We start from the raw sequence: 18,462 nt of genomic DNA, 5'->3' as shown, positions 1-18,462 counted from the left end.
CCTGGTAGTCTAGTTAACCCCCCCCCCCCCGTGATGCCCCTGGTAGTCATAGTTAACCCCCAGTGATGCCCTGGTAGTAATTGTTAACCCCCCAGAGATGTCCCTGCTTGTCATAGTTAACCCCCTGTGATGCCCCTGGTCGTTTTAGTTAACCCACAGTGATGCCCCTGCTAGTCATAGTTAACCCCCAGTGATGTCCCTGCTAGTCATAATTAACCCCCAGTGATGCCCTGGTAGTCTAGTTAACCCCCCCAGTCATGTCCCTGGTAGTCTAGTTAACCCCCCAGTCATGTCCCTGGTAGTCTATTTAACCCCCCAGTCATGTCCCTGGTAGTCTAGTTAACCCCCCAGTCATGTCCCTGGTAGTCTAGCTAACCCCCCAGTCATGTCCCTGGTAGTGTACTTAGCCCCCAGTGTCTGTCCCAAATAAAAAAAATAAATATCCCACTCACTTTTCCTCCGCTCCCACGCTGCCCAGGTCCTCTTCTCTCCCCTCTAGCCTTTGCCAGTCCTCTCCTGCAGGCGGCGCGCAATGAAATGGGATCCGCTATTTTTTACACATTGTAACCTTTTGACATCCATATCATCCGCAAAAAAATAGTATCTGCAATGTGCAAACTGGTTACATCTTTTTTTTTAACCTGATCAACTTAAAGAGTCACTGTCGTATTTTTTTTTTTGCAGAAATCAATAGTCCAGGCGATTTTAAGAAACTTTGTAATTGGGTTTTTTAGCCAAATCTGCCATTATCTGCATGTAAAAAGCCTTTTCCCAGGTCCCCCCCTCCTTCCTCTTTTTCATCCACTCTGAAAAATCTGAAAATTGTGACTTGTTGCAGGAGACGTCCCCTGTCTGCTCTAGGGAGAGGGGAGGGGGGAGGAGGAAGGAGGGAGTTAGCCGGCAGCAGAAAGCAGATAACAGAGGATTACAGGCACGGAGCTGGGTGACAGCTGTAATCTGAGCTCAGACAGGTCACTGGTGACTGTCACAGGAGATATCCCGTGAGGGATTTGTAGATTAACTCTTTGTTGTCCTGTTTTGGTCTTTTCTTTAGCTCTCTCCATAGGAGAACAATGAAGACAGGGGGGAGAGCTTCAAACTGCTTTTTCATGATAAAAATGCATTTTTCGGATAATAAACCTAATTACAAAGTTTCTTAAAATCGCCTGGACTATTGATTTCTGCAAAAAAAAAATTCACGACAGTGACACTTTAAACTAGTACAGTACAGATTAAACAGATCCGCAAAAGAATACAGTATGCGGATGCACTACACAATCCATATTTTTTAGCAAGTTGTGAACGTCAATAGCCAAAAAAATATGCTGGCCTGAAAATAACACTGAATATGTGCATAAAGCCATAAAAAGAAATATCTATCGGGGTCATACATACACTTATTTTTTAATAAAAAGTTTATTTTAAAACAATTGGTAAAATAAAATGAAAGATACTGTATATAAATATTTGTAATTGTACGGCCCTACAGAATACAGATAAGATCAGGGGCGTAACTAGAAATGGCTGGGCCCCATAGCAAACTTTTGATTGGGGCCCCCCCCCGCCCGCCCCCTCTCGATCGACCACTACGCCATCAACACACTCCGCTCTACACAGGTCCTGTACACCATATAAATTACAGTACAGTTATATCAGGTGACTTACAGGGGACGTCTTCTCTGATCGGAGTTCTTCCCTTTTCATTTTCTTCTCCATCTCCTTCTCCGAGCCACAAATCCACAGAATCTGCCAGAAAAACATATTAGTCTCCTCACACTGGCACCATCCTCATTTCCCTATACTGCACATCTGCATTGGCCCCTTTACAGCCTCATTTAGTGGGAAGGCTGACTCTATGTGATCCCATTTTATTATATGGCCCTCCTCTCTGTCGCCCCTCCTTATAAATAGCCCCCTTACGTTGCCCCCCTTATAGAAGCCCCCCATGCTGTCCCCCTTATAGATGCCCCCCATGTTGTCCCCTAATAGATGGTCCCCTGTTACCCCCCCATAGATGGCCCCTCCTATGTTTTCCTCTTATAGATGGCCCCCTTTCCCCCTATATTGTCCCTTTATAGATGTTCCCCTCTCCCCCAATGTTGTCCCTTTATAATATCCCTCTCCCCTATGTTGTGCTCCTCTCCCCTATGTTGTCCCCTTATAGATGGCCCCCTCTCCCCCTATGTTGCCCCCCCCTTATAGATGTCCCTCTCCCCCCTTCCTTATAGATGGCCCTCTCTCCCCCCTCCCTTATAGATGCCCCCTTCTCCCTCCCTTATAGATGCCCCCTTCTCCCTCCCTTATAGATGTCCCCCTCTCCCCCCTTCCTTATAGATGTCTCCCTCTCCCCCCCCTTCTCTCTCCTTCCCCCCCCCCCTCCTCCGGAAAGCAGGTTTAAAAAAAAAAAAAAAAAACTCACCTTACAACGCGCTCCCCCTCGAGCCTTTTTCCTGTCAGTCCCCCGTCTGATGCGCGGCTGCCGGGGGTGTCGCGTCCTATCCCCGACAGCGCGCGTATCATAGAGCTCTCTGTGGGCTTGTGCTGCGGCCGCGACTTCCGGCACACAGAGAGCTCTATGATACGCGTGCTGCCGGGGATAGGACGCGACACCCCCAGCAGCCACGCATCAGACGGGGGACTGACAGGAGCGCTGTCGGTTGGTCCCGTGCTCCTCCTGGCCCAGTGACTCCTTTTCCCTATGGTTGGGGAAAGGAGTCGCCGGGTCAGGAAGAGCACGGGACCCGCGTCACGGGCCCCCTGATGCGGCGGGGCCCCGTAGCAGCCGCTATGGCGGTAGTTTCGCCAGTGGATAAGATGTCAGCTCTGCGGCTGATACTGCACACACTGGCCGCATCCACACACTGTTTTCTGGTCCTTTTTTACCAACAAAAATGTCAGTTTTTTGTAGCCCCCAAAAGACATTTGTTTTTCTAAACTAACGTCCCTTATGTAATATAATGAGAGCATAAGCAGTGGGGTACAGCGCCGCCCCTGGTGAGTGTGCACAGCCCTGTATGGCCCCAATTCACACTTATCAGTCTGTGTGAGAGAAAAACTGTAATTTTCCCCAACGACCAATCAGAGCTCAGCTTATATCTTACCCGAGGAAGTGAAAGCTGAGCTGTGATTGGTTGCTATGGCAAATGACACCCGTTAGAGCCTGATTATGAACGATCTCTGTGGTGTGATTGTATCCCATCGCCGTCCTCACCACAAGGCCCGGTATACAGCAGCGCTCCCCCACCTGTCCGCAGCGGTGTGGCTGCTATTTCGCCTCTGTCCTGTAGGGGGCCGAGCAGGCTGCAGCCATGTCCCCGCAGATAGCCGTCCTGCAGCAGCTGCCATCTCTCTGCCCGCTGATGCCAGGACCCCTGCGGATACCCTGTGCGGTGTATAGGTGGCGCCATATAGCAGTACCATCCTCCAGTGCAGGGGGACACCATGGCAGTAGGAGGGGAGGATGCGCCTCACACTCCCCGCTAGCACTGACTAACGCTTCATTCCTTCCGTGATGCAGCAGGCGGGAATCAGCCGTGAGCAGGATGGAATAAGGTGTGGCCTGTGCACTACTACTACTGAGCTGTGTGCCCTGCTCCCTGCCCTCCCCCAGACCTGCGACGTGTACACCTTACGGCAGGCAGGCTGGATGGATGGGGGAGGCCGCAGACCCACGGCAGCCATCCATCAGCCCTCCCCCAGACAGGGCAAACAGGTGTTCATCTCATGTGACTGGGAGGAGGGGGAGGGGGTCGGCTCCACCACATCCTGCAGGCTGGTACCCGCTCGCTGACTACTACGCTCAGGCCGGATGCCCCGCGCATGCGCACTGGCTGCGCTAATAATAGGCGTCGTAGTGTGATTGGTCAGCCGGGCTGACATGGCGCCCGTTGCCCCTCACACAGGACACATGCCCGGCTGCACCGCCTGCCCTGTGTGTCTCCCTCCCCCTTCCTGTGGGGTGTGGAGGAATGAGAAGCGGTGCTCTGCCTGTCTCCTTGGAGGTGAGGGGAGGGAGGGATGGAAAAGTGGGTCAGGATGGAATGTGCCCCTCCTGCACACACACACTGCCCTGCCTTCCTGTTAGAGGCATTCCTGGGCTGGGGATGGTAACCAGGGACCCGGGCGCCTCTGCCCTCCTGGACAAGCAGCCTGGTTACCATAGTAACGCCGTGTGTCCTGAGTGCAGTGATGCAGGGAGTGAGGTGAGCCTGGCTGCTGCTACAGCGCCTGGGGTTATTAGGTGTGGCCGCTCGCTCACTGCACCCTTTCCCTGCCAGACTACGAGCTGCCCATAGTGGTAGGAAGCCTGGAGCTGGCTCTGGATGGAGGCTGACTGTAAGAGCCTGATGAGAACCAGATTTATCAGTGCTGACTCCTCAGTCTGAGGTTAAGGGTCCTTTTAAGCGAGCACCCATCAGCTAGATGGTCAGGGCCTTCAGAAAGCACAATCAATCTTGTGGCCGGGCTGCACGAATGATGCCACAATTGTTTGTGCAGTCTCATGCCAGCCCAGGCCACACTATGAAACTTCTGCCCTATTTATGAAGAACGTGTGCCGCTTTGATAACTTGGGCACAGGTACACATAACATGCAAATCAGTGTGAAAAATCACTTCAAATACACTAATATATATATTGAGACAGGCACCCACCTACTACTTGCTACTTCAGCATTTGTGCTGCTGTAATACTACTGTGCTTAGATATTGCTCCACTTCATCTGCTTTTAGGACCAAGGTCAGAAAATTGATTATTAGAGATGAGCGAACCTGGAGCATGCTCGAGTCGATCCGAACCCGAACTTTCGGCATTTGATTAGCGGTGGCTGCTGAACTTGGATAAAGCCCTAAGGCTATGTGGAAATCATAGACATAGTCATTGGCTGTATCCATGTTTTCCAGACAACCTTAGAGCTTTATCCAAGTTCAGCAGCCCCAGCTAATCAAATGCCGATCGTTCGGGTTTGGATCGACTCGAACCTGAACCCGGTTCGCTCATCTCTATTGTTTATTAAAAAACACTCATTGTCAAGAAATTAACTTGGAAGGATTGAGTGAGGCACAGATTAGGCTAGGTTCACACTGCATGGGCAACCATGTGTTTGTTTACATCATGGGTCTCCAAATTGTGACCCTCCAGCTGTTGCAAAACCACAATTCCCATCATGCCCGCAGAGCTAAAGCTTTGGATTTGGCTGTCCAGGCATGATGGGAAATTTAGTATTGCAACAGCTGGAGGGTGGCAGGTTGGAGACGCATGGTTTACATCATTAAAAAACTATACATTTTAAATGTTATATCTCAATGGAAAGGAACTAGTTGTCTTTTGTGTTCCATTGAAGAACCAAAATATGTGATTTTGAATTTATAATTTTTCCCCTTCCTGTCATAATATTTTCCATGAACATAGCTGGACGAGGGCTTGTTTTTGCCTGATAAACTTTTTAAACTTATTTTTTATTATAGAGATCTTGAACATGCAAATGCTGTATTGCTTACAGTGTACTGACTGTAAGGCCTCATACACACGTCCCATGTTTCACAGACGTGGCATCCATGGAAGGTGTGACGTGGAGCCCCCCTCCCCCGCCGCATGGCATCATCTGTGAATATGCTGCTGGGAGCAGAGAAAGTATTTAAATACGTCAGATGGCACGTCTATGAAACAGACCGTGTGTATAAGGCCTCTATGCTAAAGTTTTGCAGCATACTGTACTTTTCCCCCACTTTTATAACACCCTGCCAATAGGTATACAGACATAGCACACCTGGGGGCCTTTATTTAGTCCCTGACTTCCATGCTAACTCCCTGGCACCCCACAATTCTGTAACAGAGGGTGGTGATTGGCTGACAGAGGGGGCTTCCACTATGTGTAACAGCTTAGATGTTGGTCACTATACACTGCACCTTCCTAGTGATTACAAGGCAGGATTGGAGTTATCTCAGATGATGGCTAGATACATGTTTAATAATTTTTCAGCAGTTGGGCAATCTTCAGGAAGACATCCTTCTCTCTGGTGTTGTGTGACAGATTTCCTGCCTGGCTTCCTATGATGCGAACTCATCCTTATGCAGCTATCATTTTATCGTGATTCAACAACTCGAGACATGGAAGAGTTTTCAAGAAGGACTCATCTAGATGGCGTTTTACTAGATTATCTCACTCCTTATTAGTAGACTTTGAAATCCCGGCAGTCTATGGGTTTATACATGTGGTGATGAAAACCTCTGTGAACTTTAACCCTTAGAGGAAACAGCCAGTTTTCATTTTTGCGCTCTTGTTTTCTCCTTCCGTTATAGGACTTGCATTTTTCCACCTAGAGACCCAGATAAGCCCTTATTTTTTGCGCCACTAATTGTACTGTGCAATGGCAGATGTAATTTTTGCCTAAAATATGCTGTGAAATAAGAAAAAAATTATATGTGTGGTGAAATTGAAAAAAAAAAATGCAATTTTTTTTATTTGAGGGGGTTTTTGTTTTTACGCTGTTTGCCCTAGGGTAAAACTGACTTATTAAACATGTTCCTTAAGTTGTTACGACTACAACGATATGTAACTTGTATGACTTTTATTTTATTTGATGGCTTTTAAAAAATTAAAACCTTTAAAAAAATATATGTTCCTTAAAATTGCTCTATTACCATGCTTATAACGCTTTTATCCTTTGGTCTATGGGGCTGTGTGAGGTGTCATTTTTTGTGCCATGATTTGTACTTTCTATTGGTACCTTAATTGCGCATATGCAACTTTTTTATTGCTTTTTATTAAATTGTGATGCGACCAAAAATGCGCAGTTTTGCGCTTTGGAATTTCTTAACGCTTACACCGTTTATGGAGCGAGATCGGGAATGTGATAATTTAATAGTTCAGGCGATTACGCACGTGGCGATACCAAACATGTTTGTTTATTTATAAAATGGGGAAAGGGGGGTGATTCTTACTTTTATTAGAGGAGGGGATTTTGAATTAATAAAAAAACTTTTTTTTCCTTACACACATACTAGAAGTTCCCCTGGGGACTGAGATCTATGCATAGATCTATGCAGTATAGATATACTGCATAGAGCTATGAGAGCTGCATAGAGCTGTGCTCTACTGCTTTCAGCTGCTGCAGCCGAAAGCAGTAGAATGCCATTATGGCGCAGACCCAAGCTCCCGCCGAGCGACCACCCTCTGAACTCCCATAGCAGCACCAGGACGTTCAGTAACGTCCTGGTGCAGCTATGGGTTAAAGGGGTTATCCACCGCTACAAATACTGTACATAGCCACTTTCTTCCAGAGACAGCACCACTCTTGTCTCCAGTTTAGGTGTGGTTTGCAGTTAAAGGGAACCAATCACCCAGAAAATCAATGTAAAGACAAGGATATGTGCTGATAGATCACCCAGCACACTTCCCAAATATGCCCCTGTAACCTCTGTGCCCCCCTCAATTAGACAGTAATCTTACTTTGTTCAGGTCACGCGCTGTATGTAAATTTTTGCTAAGTAGTCCTGGTGGGCGTATGTAGTCCTGGTGGGCGTATGTAGTCACGGTCCGGGGGCGTATCTAGTCACGGTCCGGGGGCGTATCTAGTCACGGTCCGGGGGCGTATCTAGTCACGGTCCGGGGCTGTAATCACGCCCAGAGGGGCGTGATTCGGAGGCTTGCGGTCCAGTGACGTCATCCGGCGGCTTGCGTTCCGTGTCGCGGCCGCGCCGACGTGTTCGGGAACCCGCGCATGCGCAGTACGGCGGGAGACGACGCTGACGTACTGCGCATGCGCGGGTTACCAAACACGTCAGCGCGGCCGCGACGCGGAACGCAAGCCGCCGGATGACGTCACTGGACCGCAAGCCTCCGAATCACGCCCCTCTGGGCGTGATTACAGCCCCGGACCGTGACTAGATACGCCCCCGGACCGTGACTAGATACGCCCCCGGACCGTGACTACATACGCCCACCAGGACTACATACGCCCACCAGGACTACTTAGCAAAAATTTACATGCAGCGCGTGACCTGAACAAAGTAAGATTACTGTCTAATTGAGGGGGGCACAGAGGTTACAGGGGCATATTTGGGAAGTGTGCTGGGTGATCTATCAGCACATATCCTTGTCTTTACATTGATTTTCTGGGTGATTGGTTCCCTTTAAGCTCTATTCACTTCAATGGAACTGAGTTACAAAACCACACCCAAACTGGAGACAAAAGAGGTGCTGTCTCTGAATGAAAGTGGCCATGTTTTTGTAGCGCTGGATCACCTTTTTAAAATAATCTTTGGTGGTGAGTTAAAGGGAATCAATCAGGAATATTTTGCATATAATGCTGTTAACAGTTCCTAATACAGCCGCTAAAGTGTTCCCTTACCAGAGTATGTGTGCCCTCTTCCGTTAGGGTATATCTCAGAAAACGTTCTTTTATTCCATGGTGCAGTGCAGAGGTAGAGCCGTGACTAGTCATCTGGGCAGTGACTTCTCATAGCTCTCTGCCTGTCAGTGTGCTCTGCAGGGATGATTGACAGGCAAAGAAACTTCTAACAGGCAATCATCTATCAATCATCCCTGCAAAGCGCGCTGACAGGCAGAGAGCCATGAGTAGTGACGGCCCAGACACTGCCCAGATGACTAGTCATGGCTGTCCTGCACCGGGCGCTGGAATATAAGAACATTTTCTCAGATATACCCTAACGGAAGACAGCACACACACACACTATGGCGAGGGAACACTCTAGCAGCTCTGTTAGGAGCTGATTCTCCTGATTGGTTTCCTTTTAAGAAGCCAGACCAAAGTGCAAAATGAGCTATGCCTTCAAATGTATTTCAATGACTTTATACACACATGGTCTGGAGCTATAACAGGGCACCCATAGAGGTATATACTCCTAACTACCTCCTTTTGGCTCTGATTTCTGTATGAATCCATAAACATTCTATCCTAGAAGCATTGCTTCTGTGTGAGTATACTCCAGGCATACAGCACACCTGAGCATTTTACAGCTCTGCCATGTGCATGACACTTAAATGGACACAGAGGTGTCAAAATTTTTAATCTGGGCCTGCTAAGACCCACACCTTGCAGTCATCTCCATTCACAGAGCTCTTTTCTAAGGCTATGTTCACACAACGTCAAAAATAGAGAAAAGACGGCTGCTTTTGCTAACGTCTGTCATTGCAGCAATTTAACTGAACTCAATGGAAAGACGGACGTCCAATGCACACAATGTATTGAATAATGGATGTAATCGCTGCGGATGTCAAAATAATGATCAGGACAATAATTTTTAGATATCTTTTGCAAACAGCGGACTTTTTTTATTAGTTCTTCACACACAGTTTTTCTTTTGTCATCCTTCTTTCTCCATTTTTACTATTACACTTAATGGACTTTTCAATTAAGACACACCCAAAGGCCAATTAGTAATCCCAAACTAAAATAAAGTACAAACACCAGTCATTGCACTAAGGGGAGGCCAGGCTGCTAAATGACATCCTTTATTTTAGACTTATTTTAAATAATGGGTATCATAGATATATGATATGATATACTACTTATTTATGGTATTCAAATAATTACTTAAATGATTCTTGATACTGTTTTCCTGAAAGAGAAGAAATATATTACAGCATAATGTACTACATTCTATGTATAATTTAGGATTCTGCAACTATTGGCAGAAACCACCAACAATATAGTGTGAATGGAAGCTACCAGACCCCATTTGATTTATTTGGTAAAAAAATAATCTGAACAGTTGCATTTTTACCTGACCTATAGGTTTTTCTGGAAAAAAAGAAGTGCCAGAAAAGTCTGCAAGGGCTGAACATACAGGGCTGAAATCTTTCAGCCTATGACCAGATACAGAATGTGATCATACTAACATAATAGCTTTTCTTTATTATGACATGACATATATGACATATCACTATTCAAATGGATACAGGTAACTTCAATAAGTTATTAAAGAGCCGTTTATCTTATCGTATTTCGTATTGTTTATCGTATTTTTAACAGCATTGCAAAGAAATTTTCTCCTAACAAAAAATAACTGCTTGTTGGCCACACATCACCCTGTGTAATAGGGGACATAAGGGTTGAAGAGTGGTAGCAGCAAAGGCCCTGCATGAACAATCTAGTGATCGGTAGTGCATCCCTCCCTGCACAATTACCAAGTCGTACAACAGGCTCTGTAAACGAGAGCTGATCACTGAGATCGGCATCTGTCCTCAATATGGCTCAGGCCATTTAATTGGCCTCAGTTTCTTCCCGTGCATAATTTTGCTGGGAAAACTTCCATGGAAAAAAAAAAGTGTAAGAAATAAGCTATCAGTGATACCTAGTAGAAATCGTTATTACAATAGGGTATGTTCCCACTACAGAATATGCGTTGACATTTCAAGTGGAGGCCGGACACAGACTCTTCTTGAAGTTCAGCCTGTCCCATTGCCTGAAATTTCCATGCATATTCTGTAGTGGGAACATACCCTATGGTAATAAAGATTTCTACTAGCTTATTTTCAGATCTTTATAGTCATCTTACCTCCCCAATAAATGGAATAAAAAGTTATCAAAAAGTCATATGTACCCACCAAATAGTCTCTAACAAACTACAGCTCACCCTATAAAATAAAATAAAAAAAACACAGATGAAATATTATATGGTGGTACCCTTAAAACATACAATTTCTCATGCAAAAAAGTTCTGGGTCTTTAAACAGAGAAAAAAAAAGAAAAGTGCTGCATTAGGAAGGGGTTAATACATCCTAGTCCGCAGTTTAATGACTGGTCTATCTATTGTACTTTTTCTTCAATATGCTGCACATTTGTCATTTTTGGACATCATTTAGTGTATCACTTTTCATCTCCATCAGTGCAATTGGATGTATACGGCGATGTTCACATACTGTAAAATAAAAGAAAAATTCAGCAGTAAATTTTGATGTTAAATAACAGTAGTATTTTCAATATCCTAATGCGCGCTATTGAAGTCAGTGAGAAACTGGCCAGCAGTGCTCACATTCTATGGAATAACGGCTGGAATTTATTACGACAATCCAAATAATGAACATGCTCATTATTTTTGACCTGCTAAACTACAGCCTTTTTTTTTTTCATCTGTTCACACACTGTTAGATTTTTTACTCAAAATTACGGTCACGTTTAGCTTGTACTTTAGCGTGTAGGAACTTAGCTGCAGGTGACATACATGTCATGGACAGTCCAGGATATGTGGGCAGCAGAGATGGGCACATGGTGGTACGGTACCTTAAGACAATTTGTCTCAGTACAACTAAGAGACTGCTGGATTTGTGCAATGGAGAGCAGTTTTATACCACTTAAAATAAATCACTATTTGGCACATCATTTTTTAAGTAACTAAAACAGGAACAGTTTTTTGTCATGCTGTCACTAGTAGTTATACAATTTTGGAAGGCAGAAAATCTTATATGGTAATTTTTAATTCCTAACACTTGTGTCCACCACCTTCCTGTTCTTTCAGTGTAAATCACAGAGAGGTAAAACATTCAGCAGAAGTGACATAAAGAAATACTCCGGAGACTAAAAATATACGTTTAACACATTGCTTTAAAGTGATACTGTCACCCTAGTTTTCCTGTGTGCTTTTATCATTGTTGGACAGTGTCACTAAGCTTAGTGTCTGTTAAGACCCCTCCTAGTGAATCTGTCTGGGACAAAGGGGGCAGGGCCTAATTTAAGATTGGCGTACGAGTAGGCCAGTCTTGATAAATCCCCCCTTTATATCTACATTTACTATATTTAGCTATATATATATCAGCCAGACCACTGCTTTTAGAGCAATGTGGTGGTCGGTAACCCAGACAATGATCTGTCAACAATGCAAGGGAAAGAGCAGGATATCAGGAGAAGGAGGCAAGTTTGCTAAATGTATGTATAAAATAATGTGCAAAAATAACTTGACAAGCCCTTTAAGTTTGACTAGATTGGTTGAGATTGGAATACCCTTTTAAACTTCTAAACACCACTAATGCTGCGTTTACACGTAACGATTATTGGCCCGATCGTACGATTAGCGATGTCGGATATACGATTTTTTTTTTTTATAACGATCAGCGTTTAGACGGTACGATATATCGTACGAAAATTCGCACTGCGATCGTTTTGCGATCGTTTAAGCCTATCTCACACATTAGTTAAATCGGCGAACGACTGTTCACACGGAACGATTTGCGAATTTTTTGCGTACGATGAACGACGATTTGCTGACCTGATGAAAGATCACGATGTACGATTTATTGTGCGTCGTTTGATCGTTCGCTGCGTTTACACGTACGATTATCGTTCCAATTCGACCGTTATCGCGCAAATTCGCACGATAATCGTTATGTGTAAACGCAGCATAATGATATAAAATGAAATGTGACAGTAGCAGCTAGCTATAAGAGACAATAGAATAAGTTACTGCTGCATGCATCTGCCAGAGAGTAGTGACATGAAATAATGTGCCCGAATTAGTGGCCAAAAAGTCTACAATTACTTTAAATGTCATATTGGAATAAGGCTGAGATTCATGTTTATTGGTATGAACATTGGATGTAAAACATAAGGTGCTAAAAATACTTCTGAATGCCAGCTAACAAGACACCATATAAAAGACATTGACATAGCTTCAGTCGTAATATGAAGCAAGAGGAAAACCTGTTAGGGCAGTACAACAATCTAGAACTACAAGGTGACCTTGTTTTATGTAAAACACAGGAATCAATTTGACAGGGACAGAACAATTTAGCAAAACATAATTCTCTTTAAATCTTAAATTTTAAGAGCCCCTGTACAATTTTGATCCGTTTAGGTTCAGTATTAAAAATTGTCCTTTATCTCACTGAAGGCTGCCTTTCACTGGATCAACACTGCAGAATGATACGCTTAACTGGATGGACTTTTACTACCTTGAAGGGGTACTCTGGCGAAAATCTTTTTCTTTCAAATCAACTGGTTTCAGAAAGTTATATAGATTTGTAATTAACTTCTATTTAAAGCGACTCTGTACCCACTTTGTGACCCCCCCCCCCCCCCCCAACTACTTATAATTTCTTTTAGCTGCCGAGAAGTTTTTTTGCTGGTATGTTTATCCATTCTGGTGTTCCTTTCCAGAGGCCGAAATTCATACTTTATTCGGGCTGTAGCCGTGCAAAAGAGGCGTGGCCTAAAGCGATTGTGCCCTAGACCAGCGCCGCCTGTGTGGTGTGGTTGTCCGTCTCCCCCTGCCTCCTGATCCGTTCTCTGTCCAGCCACACAGTATTAGCAGTCATTGCGCATGCACAACCTCCTGACACACACCCCCGGCGCTGCTGCAATGACGTACGCGGGTCTGCGCCGCCTCTCTGGTGTGTCCTCACAACGCCACGTGTTTGTGGCGTGCCCGGCCTTTCCCCGCCTCTCCTGCCTGTCCCTCCCGCCCCGCCTACTATTGTGTCACCCGTTCCCTAAATCAGCTGGTCCTCTTCTTAGCACATCCGCCGTTGCGCCATGATCCTGCGCATGCGCAGTGACGCTACCAGCTTTGTGCCCTTGAGAAAGCTATGGGGACATAGCGGAATGTGTGGGATTGTGGGGTTGGCTTGTTGGCACTAGGATGAGTTGACTCACTGTCTTTCTGTTGTAATAATTTTTGTGTAATTAGTTGGTATATTCATTTATGTGATTGATTATGCTTCTATTTTGATCTTTTTTATATTATTTTGAGTATTTACATGAGTCTCTCTGTCTATAGTAGTACCTGGTGTCTTGGTTTGGCCCTGAGTATTGTGGGGGCTTTCCAGCATGTGTGGACCATTGTGGTCCTATTTTAAATGTTTTTAATCATTTTTGGTTGGTGGTATTTCTAATAAAGATTTATTATATATTCTAATATTCATACAATTATGGTATTGTGTGCATAATCATTCATGTATTGTTTGCTTTCTTCTTGTTTACAATTATCCACATGTGGAACATACTGATTATTGCACCTATCCATTATAATAGTAATCCACTAGGTATTTAGCTGTGCGTCACTGCGCGTGCGCGGGATCGGAGCGTAGCGGCACATGTTCCTGTAGAACAAACAACAGCTAATAAGTATGGGAAGACTTGAGATTTTTAAATAAAAATCTGTACAGATCTGTAGTTTTGTACAGACTTACAACTTATCCCCCGATCTTCTCCCCATCTTCTTGTAATCAGCGGCTAAGCAGGGATACTGCTTCAGCCGCTGATAGGCTAAAATTACGCTTCAGCGTTGTCATCTCAGCCAATCAGCGGCTGCAGCAGTGTCCCAGCTGCAGCTGCTGATTCACTTTCTCCATCTTTAAAGAGGCAAAGCCTGGCACACTTGTATCTCAATGTGCCAGGTTCAGCTGAAGAAAGTATAAATAGGACCTGCAATTAACCCCCTTTCTTGCTGGAATGGGTACATTGTGACATCACTGTCGCCTCCATGGGGTTGGCCGAGGGTGGCATGCATCCTTTCTTAACCCCTTTGAAGCCACGTTCAGTCTGGCACATAAAGGGTTAAGTGTGGATGCCATGCATGCACTCTTAACCCCTTGTGTGGAAGATTGTAAGCAGCATCATATGATGAGTATTCTGCCCCTGGCCTTTTTTGTGTTTTTCAGATATCAGTACCCAAAAGATTATATCGGATTCATTGGACTACATCGATGACCATATTTTTTTCTTTTTTTTAAATAAAATGATTGAGAGTGTTGAGGTGGTGTTATTTTTAAAATAAAATACTTTTCTCTATTGCGTGGTGTTTTATTTTTATTTTCTTACAGGCCTAGTAGTGGAAGCTGTCTGATAGACGGAATCCACTACTAAGTCAGGGCAGGGCCTAGTGTTAGCCGGTATAAAATGGCTAACACTAACCCCCCCCCCCCCCCCCATATTACCCCAATACCCAACACAGCAGGGGTACTTAGAAGAGCCGAGTACCAGTAGCCCCGGAGTATTAAAATTGGCGCTCCTGGACTGGGCAGTAGCAGGCTGGTATTATTATGCTGGGGGGGGGGGCAAAAAAATGTCCCTTCCCACTCTGGTACTACTAGGCTGATGATTTTTTGTTTTTAAACTTGGCTGATTATAAAAATGGGTGGAATTCTATGCCTTTTTTTTTCTTCAAAATTATTTATTAAAAACCCACAGGGTTCCCGTTAAGTTAACGCCCTAAGGGCCAGATTGGTGTTTTTGTCATAGAAAAGCGCCATATGGATAGGCCATGGCATTTTTTAGTGGAGCAAAAGATATCCATTGAAGTCTATGGGAGAAAAACACTACAGTTTGCTGAAAAAACAACAAACGTTCAGCATGCTGCCTATTGCAAAAACTGCCACAGAGCCGCAAAAACGCCAGGGAGGAGGAAAAAATGCCATGTGTGCAAGACAGAACATAATTTTTCATTGACACCATTGGCATTTCTATTGGCCGTGTGAAGGCAGCTTTTCAGTCTTGTGCTGGTTAAAAAAAAAAAAAAAGACCAAACTCTGGAAGTTCAGGTCATCTTGTGCTCACAGAGCAGGATGTCATTTGATTGACATACGCATTGAGCTGTGACACTTCCAGAGTTGTGTTTTTTTTCAACCAGTACAAGACTTAAAAGTCATAGAGACATATCAAAAGTTTCCATCAGTCCGGGTCTGAGTGTTCAGACCTGTACCAATTGGGAGAACAAGCGGCGAGAAGACTGTTCTTCTCCTGAGTCCTCTCCTGCTCTGTGTTAGAAATAAACTTGGGCCTATAATGTAAGTCTATGGAGCCTAACTCTTTTTTTTATTACCCAGAGCTGGAGAGGACATGCTGCAGCACAGTCCTGTCCTCGCTCATTCTCCTGATCGGTATGATTCTTAACACTCAGGCCCGCACCGATCAAAACTTTTGACTTGTCTCTATGACATGTCAAAAGTTTTTACAAACAACAGTGACACGTTAAGGCATGATAACTAAAAATAATGATTGTAAATTGCAAACTTGCTTTATTTCACATTCCCTTCTGAATGTCCTCATAGATTTTTGAAGCCAAAGCCAGGAACAGACTATAAACAGAGAACAGATCATGAAGGAAAGAGTGAGATCTCTGCTCCATTCCTGGCTTTGGCTTCAAAATTTTGTCAAATATCTTTGTGAGTTAAAGGACCCCAAGAAATGCATGGTAATTACATTAATTTTAATAATCCTCATTCATTTTAATAATCCTTTAACTCACAAAGATATTTGACAAATATCCTGAAGGTAAAAACGGAAATCCTGATACTTTTCTGATGCCTTTTGAGGCCTCCTCATCAGGACTTACCTTCAGGAAACCATCAGGAAAAGCCTTCAGGATTCCCTGATGAGAAAAAAAAAGAAGTGTTCTCAATATGGTCTAGTATGCCAACATACATCACATGTACCCACACAGCCCCTGTACCCTGCCACAGTTTCCCCCTAATGTACCCTTCCACCGTCACCCCTAATGTACCCTACCACCGTCTCCCCCTTATGTACCCTACCACCGTCTCCCCCTCACGTACCCTACCACTGTCTCCCCTAATGTACCCTACCACTGTCTCTCCTAATGTACCCTACCACTGTCTCTCCTAATGTACCCTACCGCCGTCACCCCTCATGTACCCTATCACCATCAACCCTCATGTACCCTATCACCGTCACCCCTCATGTACCCTTCTTCTGTCACCCCTCGTGTACCCTACCATTGTCACCCCTCGTGTACAGTACCCCTTCCCCCCTAATGTACTGTTACTGTCTCCCCCTCTTGCCATGTGTTATCCTCTAATCTGTTGCAGAACTACAACTCCCATTATGTGATGTAATCCTACATATTACCACACACACCATGATGGGAGATGCAGTTATACTGTGCCCCTGCCTCCCCCCTCCTATACTGTGTCATCCTCTAATCTGTTGCAGAACTACAACTCCCATTATTACCTGCCAATAGGGCATGATGGGGGTTGTAGTCCTGCAACAGGTTGTAAAACTAAAACTCCCATCATAAAAAAGTCAGGACATGATGGGAGTTGTAGTTCTGCAACCTGAATGGAAACATATAAACTACAACTCCCATCATGAGCTGTCAGCAGGACATGATGGGAGTTGCAGTTCTGCAACCTGAATGGCCACATGTTGCAAAACTACAACTCCCACCATGGAATGTCAGCAGGACATGATGGGAATAGTAGTTCTACGACCTGGATGGCCACAGGTTGCAGAACTCCAACTCCCATCATGACCTGTTAGCAGGACATGGTGGGAGTTTTAGTTCGGGAAGGGGTTTGGGTGATCTCACCTGTCCCGGAGCCGGTCCAGGGTGGTGGTGGGGAACGCCGGCGGGCAGACTGGCGGTGCGGGTGCAGCGGCAGCAGCAAGTGGTGAGGCCCGGGGGTAAACGCGGAGGGGTGGTCAGGCGGCATCACCAGGAACCGGGGGCTCAGTTTGCGGACAAGGAGTGCCAACATCGCCAGCCACTGGGGGGGTCGGACGCAGCACAGTTCCGGGGTCTGACAGCAGGCGGCAGCAGGGAGCCTTGTCGTGAGGTCCGAGGGGGGGGGGGCGGTTGTGCAGAACGGAGTTCCTGGGGGTGAAGCTGGGTCGGGCAGCAGGCACTCAGGGCAGGGGGGGTCTGCCGGAGCGACAGTGGGCGACGCTGCAAGAGACCGGCGGCGGCAGTAGGGTGCCCTGTGGTGAGGTCCGGTGGGGGCAGTGGCTGTGGGGGTGCCAGCGGGCTCACAACCAATCCGGAATCCCGGAAACTTTCCTGACTTTCAGGAAAGTTCCCGTGAATCCGGCACTCCCATAGACATCTGTGGGGCCGTCCAGCCCGGAATTCCGGATAAAAATAAGACATGTCCTCTAAAATCCAGATCTATTTTCCGGAACGGACACCCCTCCGGAAAAATCCGGAAGGGTGTCCGTGACTAATTAAAGTCTATGGGTCCGGAAATCCGGGTGGTTTTTCCGGACGTGTCTAGGGGACCTAACAAAGCAGTTTGCTTCACCTATTACTGTATAATCGCTAATCTCTAGTGATCATCATGTGTAACTGGGTAGCACATGAAGGTCCCTCGCCCTAGAGCTGGATTAGATTTGTGAATAAGTGTAAACAACACAAAACCATTCACTATAAGAATTATAAAAATGTGGAATTTATGGAGAGAGGAGTGTCTCTAAGCACGATTTATTTATTTCATTTTTTCTCTCCTTTGGAGCAAGGGAGGGATGGGTGGTTGGGAGGGGGTCAAAAGGGAATTATTTTCTTGTCTATTATGTGATTAAAATAAGTAAAGGGAAACAAAAAAAAGATACATTTTCCTTACAGATTCCACAACTTTTCTAACAGAAAATAAATATGTTAAATTCAAAATGTCTGCAAAAAAACACAGCACAACCCAGTTATTAAAGGGGTTATCCGGGTAACAAAAACAATATTCTAAACTATTCCCCTTCCCATTACCACCCTATGTCT

General features: G+C 45.2%; 1 long non-coding RNA gene across 1 annotated transcript in view; it reads right to left on the bottom strand.

The window, feature by feature from the left end:
- The window catches only part of LOC138784583 (uncharacterized), a 63,213-nt gene extending 59,421 nt beyond the window's left edge, over window positions 1–3,792 (bottom strand). Inside the window, exons 1-2 of the long non-coding RNA XR_011361881.1 lie at window positions 3,245–3,792; window positions 1,666–1,746 (exon numbers count right to left, since the gene is read on the bottom strand). This is a non-coding gene — a long non-coding RNA (uncharacterized lncRNA). The remainder of the gene's footprint in view (window positions 1–1,665; window positions 1,747–3,244) is intronic.
- Window positions 3,793–18,462: the final 14,670 nt, after the last annotated feature.

The sequence above is a fragment of the Dendropsophus ebraccatus genome, chromosome 2 (assembly GCF_027789765.1).
Source record: "Dendropsophus ebraccatus isolate aDenEbr1 chromosome 2, aDenEbr1.pat, whole genome shotgun sequence".
NCBI classification, from domain to species: domain Eukaryota; kingdom Metazoa; phylum Chordata; class Amphibia; order Anura; family Hylidae; genus Dendropsophus; species Dendropsophus ebraccatus.
The sequence above is the reverse complement of the archived record's forward strand: the minus strand, read 5'-3'. Positions and strand labels throughout refer to the sequence as shown.